Source organism: Leptonychotes weddellii, chromosome 1 (assembly GCF_054177405.1).
Source record: "Leptonychotes weddellii isolate Sample4059 chromosome 1, ASM5417740v2, whole genome shotgun sequence".
NCBI classification, from domain to species: Eukaryota; Metazoa; Chordata; class Mammalia; order Carnivora; family Phocidae; genus Leptonychotes; species Leptonychotes weddellii.
The window spans coordinates 92,597,766-92,611,157 of record NC_138369.1 but is presented as its reverse complement, the minus strand read 5'-3'; the positions used below and the strand labels follow the sequence as shown (position 1 = coordinate 92,611,157).

General features: G+C 35.9%; 1 long non-coding RNA gene across 2 annotated transcripts in view; it reads left to right on the top strand.

Moving 5' to 3' along the window:
* Positions 1-12,762, top strand: part of LOC145722985 (uncharacterized) — a 90,209-nt gene extending 77,447 nt beyond the window's left edge. For both annotated transcript variants that reach the window (XR_014147619.1, XR_014147618.1), the window contains 3 exons: positions 1,372-1,529; positions 3,752-3,823; positions 10,256-12,762. This is a non-coding gene — a long non-coding RNA (uncharacterized LOC145722985). The remainder of the gene's footprint in view (positions 1-1,371; positions 1,530-3,751; positions 3,824-10,255) is intronic.
* Positions 12,763-13,392: the final 630 nt, after the last annotated feature.

The window sequence follows — 13,392 nt, the reverse complement described above, 5'->3', positions numbered from 1 at the left end:
AAATACAGGCTTAAATGAGAGACAAGAGCCCACAGTAATTAGTCTAAAGCATTTGTTATATATTTTAGTATATATAAATAATCTTTAAAATTGCTTATCTTTTGATTTATATATATTATACTTAAATGAATGAACAGAGAATACAAATAATTTTGCACAGATAATTTCACATAGCATTATTTATAACATCAAAAATGGCAACAAGTTAAACACCCAATAGTAGACTAATAGTTAATAAAGAATGGCATGGTCACGTAATGAGCAATTGTGTAGTCATTTCAAATGTTTTTTTAGGAATGCTTAATATAGGCTGTCACATTATACAACTCCAGGAGGTGTGGCATAGTCTAGGTAAATGATGTCCTTTAGACTTATGCAGTGTCCAGCCTATACTTGAATATACAATACATGACATATTAATGATATATTAAACATTAAGCCAGGGTTGACATTATGTTACTGTTAAATAAAAAAAAAAGTAGCACTCACACAAAATTATGTCTTTGGTATAATCCTAAAAATGCCATTTATAGATTATGGAGATGTATGTCAAATTATAATAAATTATCTCTGGATGTTGGAATTATGAATGATTTAAAGCAATCTTTGGCAGTTTCTTTTTTTTTTCTATAATGAGCACATATTGTTGGAATCTGAAAAAAATGATAATATAATTTTTATGCTACTATCTATTGGTCTGTTAAACTAAACATCAGACATTGGGTTTATAAACAACAAAATCTATTATATCCTACACCTAATGTACTCAGGTATCACCTTCATGGCAATTCTGTGGCTATGTTTCACATTAACACTCAACTGTTAATTTCTCTTTTATTATTCAATACTATCTGAGATATCTGCTTTATTTATGGATTGCCAGACTGGATACTATTCTCTAATAAAGATCTAACCAGACTTGAATATACTGAGAAACAACTTCACATTTACTACAGTCAATGATTCTGTTGACAACATACAATTCTTATTTTGCTAATTCCTAAGCTATACAAAAGACAGAATTCTCCAGGGTATTCCAAATCAATAATAAGCTTTGATTTTTCCACACTGTAAATGGATTTAACTTCTAGATGTACTGATTTTCCCATTTGCAAACTGATGATATACAAGTCTGCCTAAATGGCCTCTGGGGATATGATAAAGATTGGTGTCATTTAGACTAATAGAAAATATTAGACTCAACTGTGGCATAAACAGGTAAACAAATCTGTGAGATGCTTTAACACCCTTTCAGAAAGGGGCATATTAAAGAGGTCTGGGGACAATTGGTTAAATATTGACAATAGAAAAATCCCATTATGGGGAAAAATGACTTAAATCACACACTGAATACATGTATCTTCTACTTAGCACAATGTAATTTCTCAGTGAGTTTCAAAGAAGGACAACAAGCAACTTTTGTATGAGAACCTGAACTGTGTGGGGCCAGCCATTCAATTAGAACCTAATGCTAACAAGCAAGTGGTCACAACTTGGGTCCATACCCAAGCACCATGACAATATCAAAGGTATGTATTCCTATTGTTAATCTGCTCTTACTTCTTGAAGATGAATGCTACTAGCGAAAGAAATAATAACCATGTATTGTTGAGCTCCTGCATGCCCACTCATGGTTTTAGTGTTTTACATGTATTATTTCTAATCCCTAGAAAACTCTTTAAGTGGATTTTCTTATCTCCAATATACAGAAGAGGAAACAGAAGCACATAGATTTTAAATAATTTGCGCAGGGTCATTCAGTTCGTTGGGGTTGACTCAGTATTCAAACTCAAGGGTTTGAAACACAAATTGTTTTCTTTGTACTTTGATGCTTCCTTCCTGTTACTGAGATTATAAGAGTTGAGACTCACAGTATAAATGAAATTAATCAGTGTCTTACCTAGAGAACAACTCATAGATGGTCAATAGCTTTATCTCTGTTTGTAGGCAATATTTTATAGTATATTATGCTATATAATACTGTTTTCCAATAACTTCAAAGATTTATTATTTTTCAAGTGGTTTATATTAGTTATCTATTGTCAAATAACAAGTTACTCTAAAACATAGCAGCTTAAAATAACAAACATTTATATTCTCATAATGTCAGTGCATCAGAAATCCAAGCATGGCTTAGGTGGCTACCTCTGGCTCAAAGTCCTTCATGACACTGCCCCAAGCTGTCAGCTTGAGGTTGTGGTCTTATCTGAAGGCCTAATTGGCTTGGGGAATGAGGGGAAGATTTCAGTCTCACTCATGTGGTCCCTCACCAGGTGGGCCTCATGTCATGTTGCTGACTCCACCCAGGCTGTGATCCAAGGAGAGCAAGACAAAGCACCAAAGGCCAAAAATGAAATCTTTTATAACTTAATCTAAGAAATGAGATCCCATCTCTTCTGCTGTCTTCTCTTCATTAAAAGTGAATCAGTAAGGGGCGCCTGGGTGGCTCAGTCATTAAGCGTCTGCCTTCGGCTCAGGTCATGATCCCAGGGTCCTGGGATCGAGCCCCACGTTGGGCTCCCTGCTCTGCGGGAAGCCTGCTTCTCCCTCTCCCGCTACCCCTGCTTGTGTTCCCTCTCTTGCTGTCTCTCTCTCTGTCAAATAAAATCTTTAAAAAAAAAAAAAAGTGAATCAGTAAGTATAGCTTATACTTAAGGGGAGGAGGTTGCATCTTATACCAGAAGATGAGGAGCACTGGGGACTATATTAAAAACTGCCTATAACATGATCTAAGAGTATTGCTCTGACAAAAGAAGATTATAATATATACTTACAAGTTTTCTACAACTCCGGAATTGTTGTAGTCAGGACTCTAATATCAATAACAGAAAGCCAACTTAATCTGGCTTAAATAAAAATAGGAAATTTATTGACTCAGGTAACTCAAAAGTCTATGTATGGGTCCAGCTCTGATAGACTGCATTGAGTGTTTGAATAATAGGAGTATCTGTCTGTCTCACCTGTCTCTGGCCTTACTTTCTTCTGAGTGTCTTTATTTTCTGGCAGGCTTCACATTTTGTAAAGATTTATTCTGGTGACCTTGGGGGAACATGATCTATAGTGGCCAATATCTTTTTGTAGAGGCCCAACAAAGCTTTTCTTTGGGTTCCATGCTCATTTCTGAATAGAAGGATAAAGTTCTCTGAAAAATTAGGCATGTGCCATCCTGGGGTTGTGTTACCCCTGTATGAATCATATGAACAAAGTGTTGTAGGGGAATTTGGTTCTAAAAAGGAAAAAGTTATAAGAATAAGGGGTCATATTATGGGAAGACAAAAATTTTAAAAATATTTAAAGAAAAAAAATCACAATGTTAAAGACTGAATTGTGAGCCCCCCAAAATTTATATGTTGAAACCCCAACACCCAAACGACTGCATTTGAAGATAGGGCCTTTCTGGAGGTAATGTTAAAGATTTACTTATTATTTTTGTGGGGGAGGGGAAAATGGAAAGAGAGGGACAGTCTTAAGCAGACTCCACACAAAGCCTGATGTGGGGCTGATCACATGGCCCTAAGTTCACGACCCTGAGATCACAACCTGAGCAGAAACCAAGAGTTGGATGCTCAACCAACTATGCCACCCAGGTGTCCCAGAGGTAATTAAAGTTAAATGAGGTCATAAGGGTAGAGCTCGAATCCCCTTACTATCTACGTAAGATCTTGAAGTTGTCAGTATTTTATTTGTTTCCTGGGGCTCTCATAACAACAAACTGGGTGACTTAAAACAACAAAAATTTATTCTCTTACAGTTCAGGAGGCCAGAAGTCTGAAGTCAAAGTGTTGGCATTGTTGGTACCTTCTAGAGCACTACTCACATATAGGTAATTACAAACAACCTGTTAAATTGGACTGAATAGTGACTATAGGAAATTCCTGAAGGGAAAGGAAAGATTTTTGTTCAATAAAATTTTCTATATTTATAAAATTTTCAAATGTAAGCCTCAAAGATTCCTTAACTTAGTGTAATTTATAATATCAGAAAACAAATCTTCATTAACTTCATTGAATTTTTATAAAACCTATCACATAAGGATAAAAAAAGTTTTTAAAAATTATAACTAAGTATATTAGTTTTCTAGGGCTACTGTAACAAATTGCCATAAAGTAGGTGGCTTAAGACAGTGGAAATTTACTTTTTCATGGTTTTGGAGTCTTGAAGTCTGAAATTCAAGTGTCAGCAGTTCTGTGTTCCCTGAAGGCTCTAGGGGAGAGTTTTTCTTTGCCTCTTCCTAGCTGCTAGGGCTTGCTGGTGATTCTTGGCTTGTAGATGCACCTGTCTGTGCCTTTGTTATCACACCTTCTCTCTATGTGTCAGTATCTAAATTTCCCTCATCTTATAGGGACACCAGTCACTGGATTTAGGATCCACCCTAATCCAGCATTAGCTCATTTTAACTTGATTAATCTGCAAACACCCTATTTCCAAATAAGGTCACAGGCACGGGTACTGAGGTAGGACTTCAATGTATCTTACTGGGGAATACAATTCCACCCACAACACTAGGTTTTAGGATTCTTTAAATAAATTGCATTAAAAATGGAAAGAACTTTAGCTCCCTTTATTTCACTTTATGGGTTTCTATGAATAAACAAGAGTAATTTATAAGAGGAAGGTTAAAAAAATCATAATTTGGTTAGGACTCCCACTGTACTAATCTAGTATTTCATGAATAAATCTCACATTATAATGGGTTTCTAATTAAAAATGTGCTGTCTACATACACTGTGAAAACTTACAACTGAGGGTTCTAGAGCAGAGGGGGTGGGGGGGATGGGTTAGCCTGGTGATGGATATTAAGGAGGGCACGTACTGCATGGAGCACTGGGTGTTATACGAAAACAATGAATCATGGATCACTACATCAAAAACTAATGATGTACTGTATGGTGACTAACATAACATAATAAAATAAAAATTTAAAAAAGCCATTGCAAAAGTCTAATCTGGTATTCATTAATCTGTTTCAGAATTTTGATGTGAAATAAAACTTATTTGTAGAAAGTCCCCCACATCCTAGAAAAAAAAAACAAAAAAAACCCCCCAAAAATGTATTTTTCACTTTCAAATTCATAATTACCAAATGATCTTTTCTTCAACTAATGCACAGTCTGTAACTTTGGGTTAGGAGTTACATGCTTAATATCACTCCACTATGCTGAAGAAATCTGTTTAAACAAATCACAAAGCTGTGACACAGGACAGAACACCGAGGCAAAGACATTTTTAGCTTCTTCTATTTAAAGTCATCCTGGTATTTACAGATGCAGGCAAACTACAGGTTGCTTCAAGTGTTTAGATCATCATTCTTCCACAGACCTTCCAAATCATGTTCTAGATAAGAGTTCTGAAATCCCAGCATTCACAGTGACATTGCCCCTGCCTATGGAATTCTCAGCCTGCCCTGATTTGGCAGCTGTTCTAGAATTAAGGATTCATGTTTTGTTATTTTCCCTTCAGCAGTTTCTGATAATATTTCTCCCAGCTCCAGAAATTGGGGGTTAAATTTTCAACATGTTAAATTAAGATATTTTTTTTCACTTAAATTACCCAGAGAAAATTTTACATTTCTTTTTTGTATAAAAATGGAACAAGTAGATATTACATAATGGAATGATTATTGTCTTTCTTATATTCTCTTATTTCCCCACTCTCTTAGCCTGAGTACTCTAGAAAACAGTCTGCACCAGAATGTACACACTAATGCTCTTTGGTAGGGATGAAATAGTATGTGCAAGGGCAATGAGAGTGAAGGGAAAAGGAAAATGAGGCAGGAAGGAGGACCAGAAATGAAATCAGCTGTCTGTGATTTCACAAGAAAATGCACTCAGTTATTGAATCACATGGGATATCTCTGGGCAAGCTTCATGAAATCACTCCATCTGGGAGCTATCTCTTAGGTGGGCATGGGGTTCAGGTAGAAGAGTAACTCCTCTGACGGTTCTACTGTTTCTTGCTGGTCAGATCCAATCCAGAGGCTATGAAATCCCCACACTCCTGGGTTTTGTATGACCTAGCTCTTCTACACAGCCGACAGAGAAGCCACAACCTTTGCAGCTTTGACCCGGCTTGTGGTTTGGAGACAGTGGTCTCTACCAGTTGGGGGTTTCTAGATCTCTACTGATCATGGTAGTAGTTGGACTTTATCATCCTCAAAATTGTGTGAGTCAAAGCTAGGGATGCTCAGGCCAAGAGCAAAGTCAGGAGATTGAGGTTTGGAGAGTTCAAGTCAGAGGAGCCTATTGGGCAGTACATAACTGGGTCTGATGACCTAGCACAGATATGAATATTCTGACCTGTGAAAGCATTGCTAGTTTTTACACCTGGGTTGATCTTTAAAGATCATTTGTTCCAAATGTGACTTTAAAAATATGAGGAGCTATTTCCATTTTCAGTTACAATGGAGTAATAAAGACTGGATTTACCTTCCTGTTTGAAACAATTCCCCCCAAAAAAGCAAAGTATTTAAAACAACAGTTTTCAAGACACTAGATGTCAGATGATGAAGGAGAGTGAGACCTGAGAAATAAGAAACAAAAAGGTGAGCCTAATGAATGCTGCCCCTTACTTCTGAAAGAGTTTCTAGGCCAAGAAAGAGAGATTCAGTAGGAGCACAGTATATGGAGGAGATGGAACTGTAAGTGTGTGTAGACTGAGATAGCTAGACTTTGCAGTGAAGAGTATCAGGAAGAAGACAGCAACAGAGAGAGAGAGAGAGAGAGAAAGAGAGAGAGAGAGAGAGAGAGCTCCAGAAACCTGGCAAAGACACTCCTTGAGTATGCAGTTGGATACTAACACATGCATACAAGGAGATTACCTCAGGCTGAGGAAAGAACCACCTGATAGTATTAGAAGTAACAGTGCCTAGCATTCACTCAGGATTTGGAGTAATGCTGTTACCAAATTCTAAATATAAAAACTTTGATGTGTGAGATGAAAAATACTGTGAATGAAATTAAGCAAGTTAGGAAATATTAAAAAGGAAATATTTTAGAATGGCTAAGATTGAAAAGATTGAGCATACCAAATGTTGACAATGAAGTGGAGAAATTGGAAATCTCATAAACTGCTTGTGGGAATGTAAAATAATATAACTACTTTGAGGGTTTAACAGTTTCTCATAACATAACATATACCTATAATATAATCCAGTCATTCCACTCCTTAGCATTTTCCCAAGGAAAATGAAAGCCTATGTCCCTACAAAGAATCGTACACAAGCTCACATAACTGCTTTCTTTATAATATCCCAAACTAGAAATGACCAAAATGTCTATCAACAGGTGAACGGATTAGCAAACTGTGATATGTCCATATAATAGATACTTGTCAGCAATAAAAAGGAATGAATTTTGATAAATGCTACAAAATGGATGAATCTCAACATCATTATGCTAAGCAATAGAATCGAGATAAGAAAGCATACATACTGTATTATTCCACCTATGTAAAATTCTAGAACATAAAAACTAATGTATAGTGACAAAATATATCAGTGGTTGCTGGGAGATGGAAAAGGGACAGAGAAAGTTGAGTGGGAATGACTGCAAGGACCCTTTGAGGATTATGGATATACTCATTATCTTGATTGTATTAATGGTTCATGGTGTGCACATATGTGAAAACGAATCAAATTGTACACTTTAAATATGTGCAGCATATTGTATATTGTTAAAAAAAAAAAAAAGAACCTGGAGAAAAAAAAGTCTCACAGAGAGTTATAGGTAGAACAGATAAAGTCATTTCCTTTTTTCTTTCTTTTAACACTTTTTTAAAAATTTTATTTTATTATGTTATGTTAATCACCATACATTACATCATTAGTTTTTGATGAAGTGTTCCATGAGTCATTGTTTGCGTATAACACCCAGTGCTCCATTCAGTACGTGCCCTCTTTAATACCCATCACTAGGCTAACCCATCCCCCCCCATCACCAGGCTAACCCAACCTCCCTCCCCTCTAGAACCCTCAGTTTGTTTCTCAGACTAGGGGGTATTATGCTAAGCGAAATAAGTCATTTCCTTTTTTCTATAATGCATTTCCTTTATTCTTAAAAGTATTTGAAAATAGTATTGATTATTAGATATAGTGTTATGTGTAAGTGCAATCTATAATAATTTGCAGTTCTGTCTTACCTCTTCCAAAATCAAAGAAGCACAACTGCAACTGTTACTCATGTGGACCTTGAAAGGCTTGGAGTCCAGATACTGAGAACCACCATAGCCATGGTTACATTATTGCTTACTGGGGACTCCCTAACAACAAAAGATGTGGGATGACAATTCATTAAATAGTCTATTTACAGTAATCTTCACTTCACTCAGTGTTTGGGGTTTCTCACATTTTACCTTGCCTTAGAATCACCCGCAGGCTTGTTAAACACAGATTGCTGGGCCCCATTCCCAGTTTCTGACTGAGTAGGTCTGGTATGAAGCCAAAAAATTTACATCTCTCCCAAATTTACAGATGATGCTGATGCTGTTGCTTGAGTGACCACACTTTGAGAACCACCAAGATAAAGGCCCTAGACTGAAAGAAAAAGAAGTCCTTCATACAGTTGAATTTAATTATTGATTTAGGTTTAGATTTAAATATGTCCAGGTAGCAGAGAGCAAGCTAGCATCTGAGCATCCCAGTGGGAATACCCTTGCCAGATCCTCATCTCTCCCTTCCTGTTTCCTGGATATATTCAGCTCAAAGCAAACCTGCTTTTGTAGGTGTAGGAGTCACAACTCTGTCTACTTTTCAAATTTAAAATGTTAAATGATAGTCAAAGATAGCACAATTCACAGTTGAATCCTCGAGGAATCAATGAGATCATTGTTCACTTACAAGTTCAAAAAGGTATTTAAGCGCCTACTCTGTGTTAGGCACTGGGGATTCAGTGGTGAGCAAGTCAGGCAAGGTCTTTACCTCTTGGAGATTTCTGTCTATTGGGAAAATTGTCATTATACCAATAAACATCCAAATAATAAAGCACAATTATGACAAGTATACAGAAAGAGAGCTATAAATATTGATCAGTACAAGGATAATGTTCATATTCATGAAGAAAATGCATATAATTCTATTACTTGATTGGATCCATATGTGCCTTCAATTCCAATGATAATTTCTGATATAATTTGCACCAGACAATTCTAATAGACAATTTTAATGAGTATGGCACTCCGTTTCCCATTTACACTTTCATTGTTTTTGGTTTTATCTCTGAATTTGTGTCTTCTTTCTCTTGTAAGTTGATTTAATTTCTACCTTTTATTACTTTTCTATTTTTAGAAGTCACGGTGTCAGTCTATTCAATGTTTTTCTTTGACTGATTTCATCTCAACAAAAATAAACCTCTGTTTAATATATTACTGTACATTTTGAAAAGAATCAGATTTTCTTTCTTTTTAATCTTTTTTAAAAATTTATTTGTCAGAGAGAGAGAGAGAGTGGGGGCACAAACAGGGGGAGTGGCAGGCAGAGGGATAAGCAGGCTCCCTGCTCAGCAAGGAGACCAATGAGGAACTCGATCCCAGGACCCTGGGATCATGACCTGAGCTGAAGTCAGACGTTTAACCCACTGAGCCACCCAGGCATCCCAAGAATCAGATTTTCTGAGCTTCACTGAATTACCACTTCTTTTGCAAGACAAATGCTTCACAGGAGACTTTATTAATGTGTGTTCGATAAATACATTTCTTCCATTTCCCAGATCTTTTCCTTTATTCTTTCATGCATAGTAAACTTGTGAAATTCATGAATGATAAATCTCATAATTGTCTTGAAACTTCAAATTTATATATACCACAATGTTTGCACAGGCTCCTGGCTCTCACCTAAAAGCCAATATGGTTCCTCTTCTTATTATCTCACCTTTTTTTTTAAGATTTTATTTATTTATTTATTTATTTATTTATTTATTTATTTATTTGAGAGAGAGAGAAAGAGTGAGTGGGAGGGAGAGGGAGAGAGAATTTGAAGTAGACTTGGTGCTGAGCGCAAAGCCTGACACAAGGCTGAATCTCACAACTGGAAGATCATGACCTGAGCCGAAACTGAGTTGGACACTTAACCAACTGAGCTACCCAGATGCCCCTCATCTTACCTTTTTAACTTACATGAAAAGTTGTCATGCAATGCAATGTTCACACTGAAAGGAAATTTTTAATCTTGTGTGAGGGTTACTGTGTAAGTGATGATGAGCAGAAAAAAATCAAAATAAAAAAGTGAACAGTTGACTAAATTGGTGCTTTCTCCTTTTTTCAGGTCTCAGGACATATCGAAATTTACAGCCTCAGAGTTGAGAGGGCCAAACTCTCAGGGCTCATAGCTGTGACAAAACATTGCCTGGGATGTTCAAGGCTAGGCTCCATTACCAGCTGAGTGACTCACCAGCTCATGCACAATACATAAGATTCAAATTTGTGACCAAGCAAAACTTCAAATAGCTCCAAATTATGAATGCTAGGTTGCTTGGGAATTGTTCATTCTGTCTTTTAGCATTTGCAAAATATTTATTCAACAAATTAAAAGATCAGGGCTAGTAATGAATATCAAGCCTCTATACTTCTTGTTCTATATTTCTGCCAGGTTGTATAAAATCATGCACCTCAAGATCCTATGACATTATTTACAACTTGTTCCTTATCTCTCTGATAGATACCCCACCATTTTAGAACCTTTTTCATCTACTTATGCATTTTTGAAATTTACAATGATGTAAGCACTTTGCCTACCTTCTGATAAGTAAGAGAGGCTGTACTCACTTAAGCCTATAGTTTGGCTGGGTAGAAAGAAACACAAAGAGACCATTATGATAAAATGTGAATAGCTCTGTATCACAGAGAAGCCCAGAAAAAGCAAAGGACAAAGAAAGACACATCCAGTTTTCCTCTTACTGTGATGTTCGATCCAGTAACTTTTCCCGTTAGTTTTCCTTTCATTCTGAACATGGCTCATGAAATAACATCCTGAATATGTCCAGAGTCAGCGAGTACCACCCAGCATCTATGCTTTAGTCCCACTGCAGCTTTCACTAGAGCAGATCTGCCACTTGCCTGTTCTAGTTTAAGTTATTATGGCTTCTGTCAGGACATCCATGTGAAAATAGATGTGATGGACTTGAAACAGAATTTAGTAATGGGAAAAATGTCTGTTTTAGGCTAAAATTTCGTATCAAATAAATAGTTGCTAGGTGACTACACAATGTGATTCATATTCTGCAACTGATATCACTGTAAAAAATTAAAAGTTAGGTTTTCTTTAAAGTATTTTCTCATATTCTCTAATGATGCTAGGCTGGGGACTTCTAATACTATAGGACAAACTTAAATCAAAACACATTGGCCATTAAACTCTGATTTCAGTAGGGAGTAACTGATATCTGAAGTCCCTGCTGAAGACACAGGAGGGTTTGATGATCTTAGATTTGAGGTAGATTTTCCCACAACTTTCATTGTCTCAACTTACTCCAAGAAGAAAAAAAAAAAAACAACCTGTATTAAATGAAAACCCAAAGAATTATTAGAATTGTATGGTTCCAAATAGGGTAAGAGAGTAATATAAGTAATGGGAACATGTATCAGTAGAAACTAACTTTCTTTTTTCTTTTTAAAAATTTTTTAAAGATTTTATTTATTTATTTGCCAGAGAGAAAGAGAGAGAGAGAACACAAGCAGGGGGAGTGGCAGGCAGAGGGAGAAGCAGGCTCCCCGCTGAGCAGGGAGCCTGGTGCTGGGACTCGAGCCCAGTACCCTGGGATCATGACCTGAGCCGAAGGCAGATGGTCAACTGACTGAGCCACAGAGGCATCCCTTACTTTCTCTTTTCTACCAGATAGTGTGCCCCTGTAGGTGGAGACTATCATTTCTTTTTGGGGTGGCAACACTTAATTCTCTGTTCTACTTGGTAGGCACCCAATAAACATTCGGCAAAAATAATGAAGATGAAGTTATTTTAATTTTAAATTAAGCTAAATTCTGGGAAGATTTTGTAATAAAAATAAATTTTTCTTCCTGTTCTATTCTTTGTTCTTCAGGACAGTTCATAAGTATGTCTTGCCTATTCAGAATGACACTATGCATTATTCTCAAAAGGCATGAATTTTTTCAGTCTCTTGAGTCATATTGATTTGGAATAAACATGTCCTTAAAATTCTGATTTAATGTTCTCAGAAAATTTTGCCATTATGGAAGTCACTTTCATATGTTCCTGTGAGAGGACAGAGATTTGAATTTCTACTTGATTTCTTGCTTCTATTCAATTTCCTATCCAAGATGTCAAATTCATCTCTCACTTGTGACTTTCATAGGAAGATATGATGGCTCCAATGGCAGAAGGGAAAGGACTATATTTATAATTGTCAGTATTTTTATAGCAACAAGCTGCTGGATCAACAAAAGATAATACAGATTGAGCCATTTGTATTTTTACAGCTATAATTTAATTTTACTTAGGAGCAATATATAAATTTTCTTTTGTGTTTATTTAGCTATCTGTGACTTGGGGCCCCTTTGTTGCCTTTGAATTGTCAGTTATTCTAATACTGTTTTTGTCTCTTTTTTTCCTCATGAAAGCAGAATTTTTTTTTTAAAGTGTAATGACTATAAAAGAAAATGACACTGTATGAAAGGTATTGTTAAAATGAAGTGCTAAATGTCAAGATTCTTAACGCAGAGGAGAAAATTTACATTAGATTCTAATTATACTTTAGCAGCAAATTAAAAAATACAAAGAGAATCTAAAATTGGAATAAATATACAAGTGAATCAAAACTGCTTTTAAAATGCCTTTTCTTTACCAGATGATCAAAGTACCTATTTTTCTTCTGTATGAAATGTCACATGTTCTAAACAGTTTTCCTGATTGGTTGAAAATGAAATTGAAAATTCTGTGTTTTTTTCACATCCACCTCAGTCATATATCTCTTCATTTTGCATTTTATTGTTTCTCATATTCTCTCTTTTAATAATCAGTTCCTTATCCATTTAGATGCATATATCCTGTGACTGTCTTTGAAGAATATATATACATTATTGTAGTAGATTGAATACTGCTATTACAGTAGGTAATCACCCACTCTGCTTCACTATTTTCCTTAAGAGTTCATAAAAGCAAAAAGAAGACAGATATTCTTATTGATCAAAAATTACAGTAATAATTCATCAATAGAAGATGAGTAAAAGTGAAATGATATAATTTTTATTAATCTTTCCATTTCCTTTTATTTCTTTCTTTTTTAAATTTAAATTCAATTAGCCAACATATAGTACATCATTAGTTTCAGATGTAGAGTTCAATAATTCATCAGTTGCGTATGTATAACACCCAGTGCTCATCATATCACAGACCCTCCTTAATGCCCATCACCCAATTACCTCATACCCCCCCACCTCCCCTCCAGC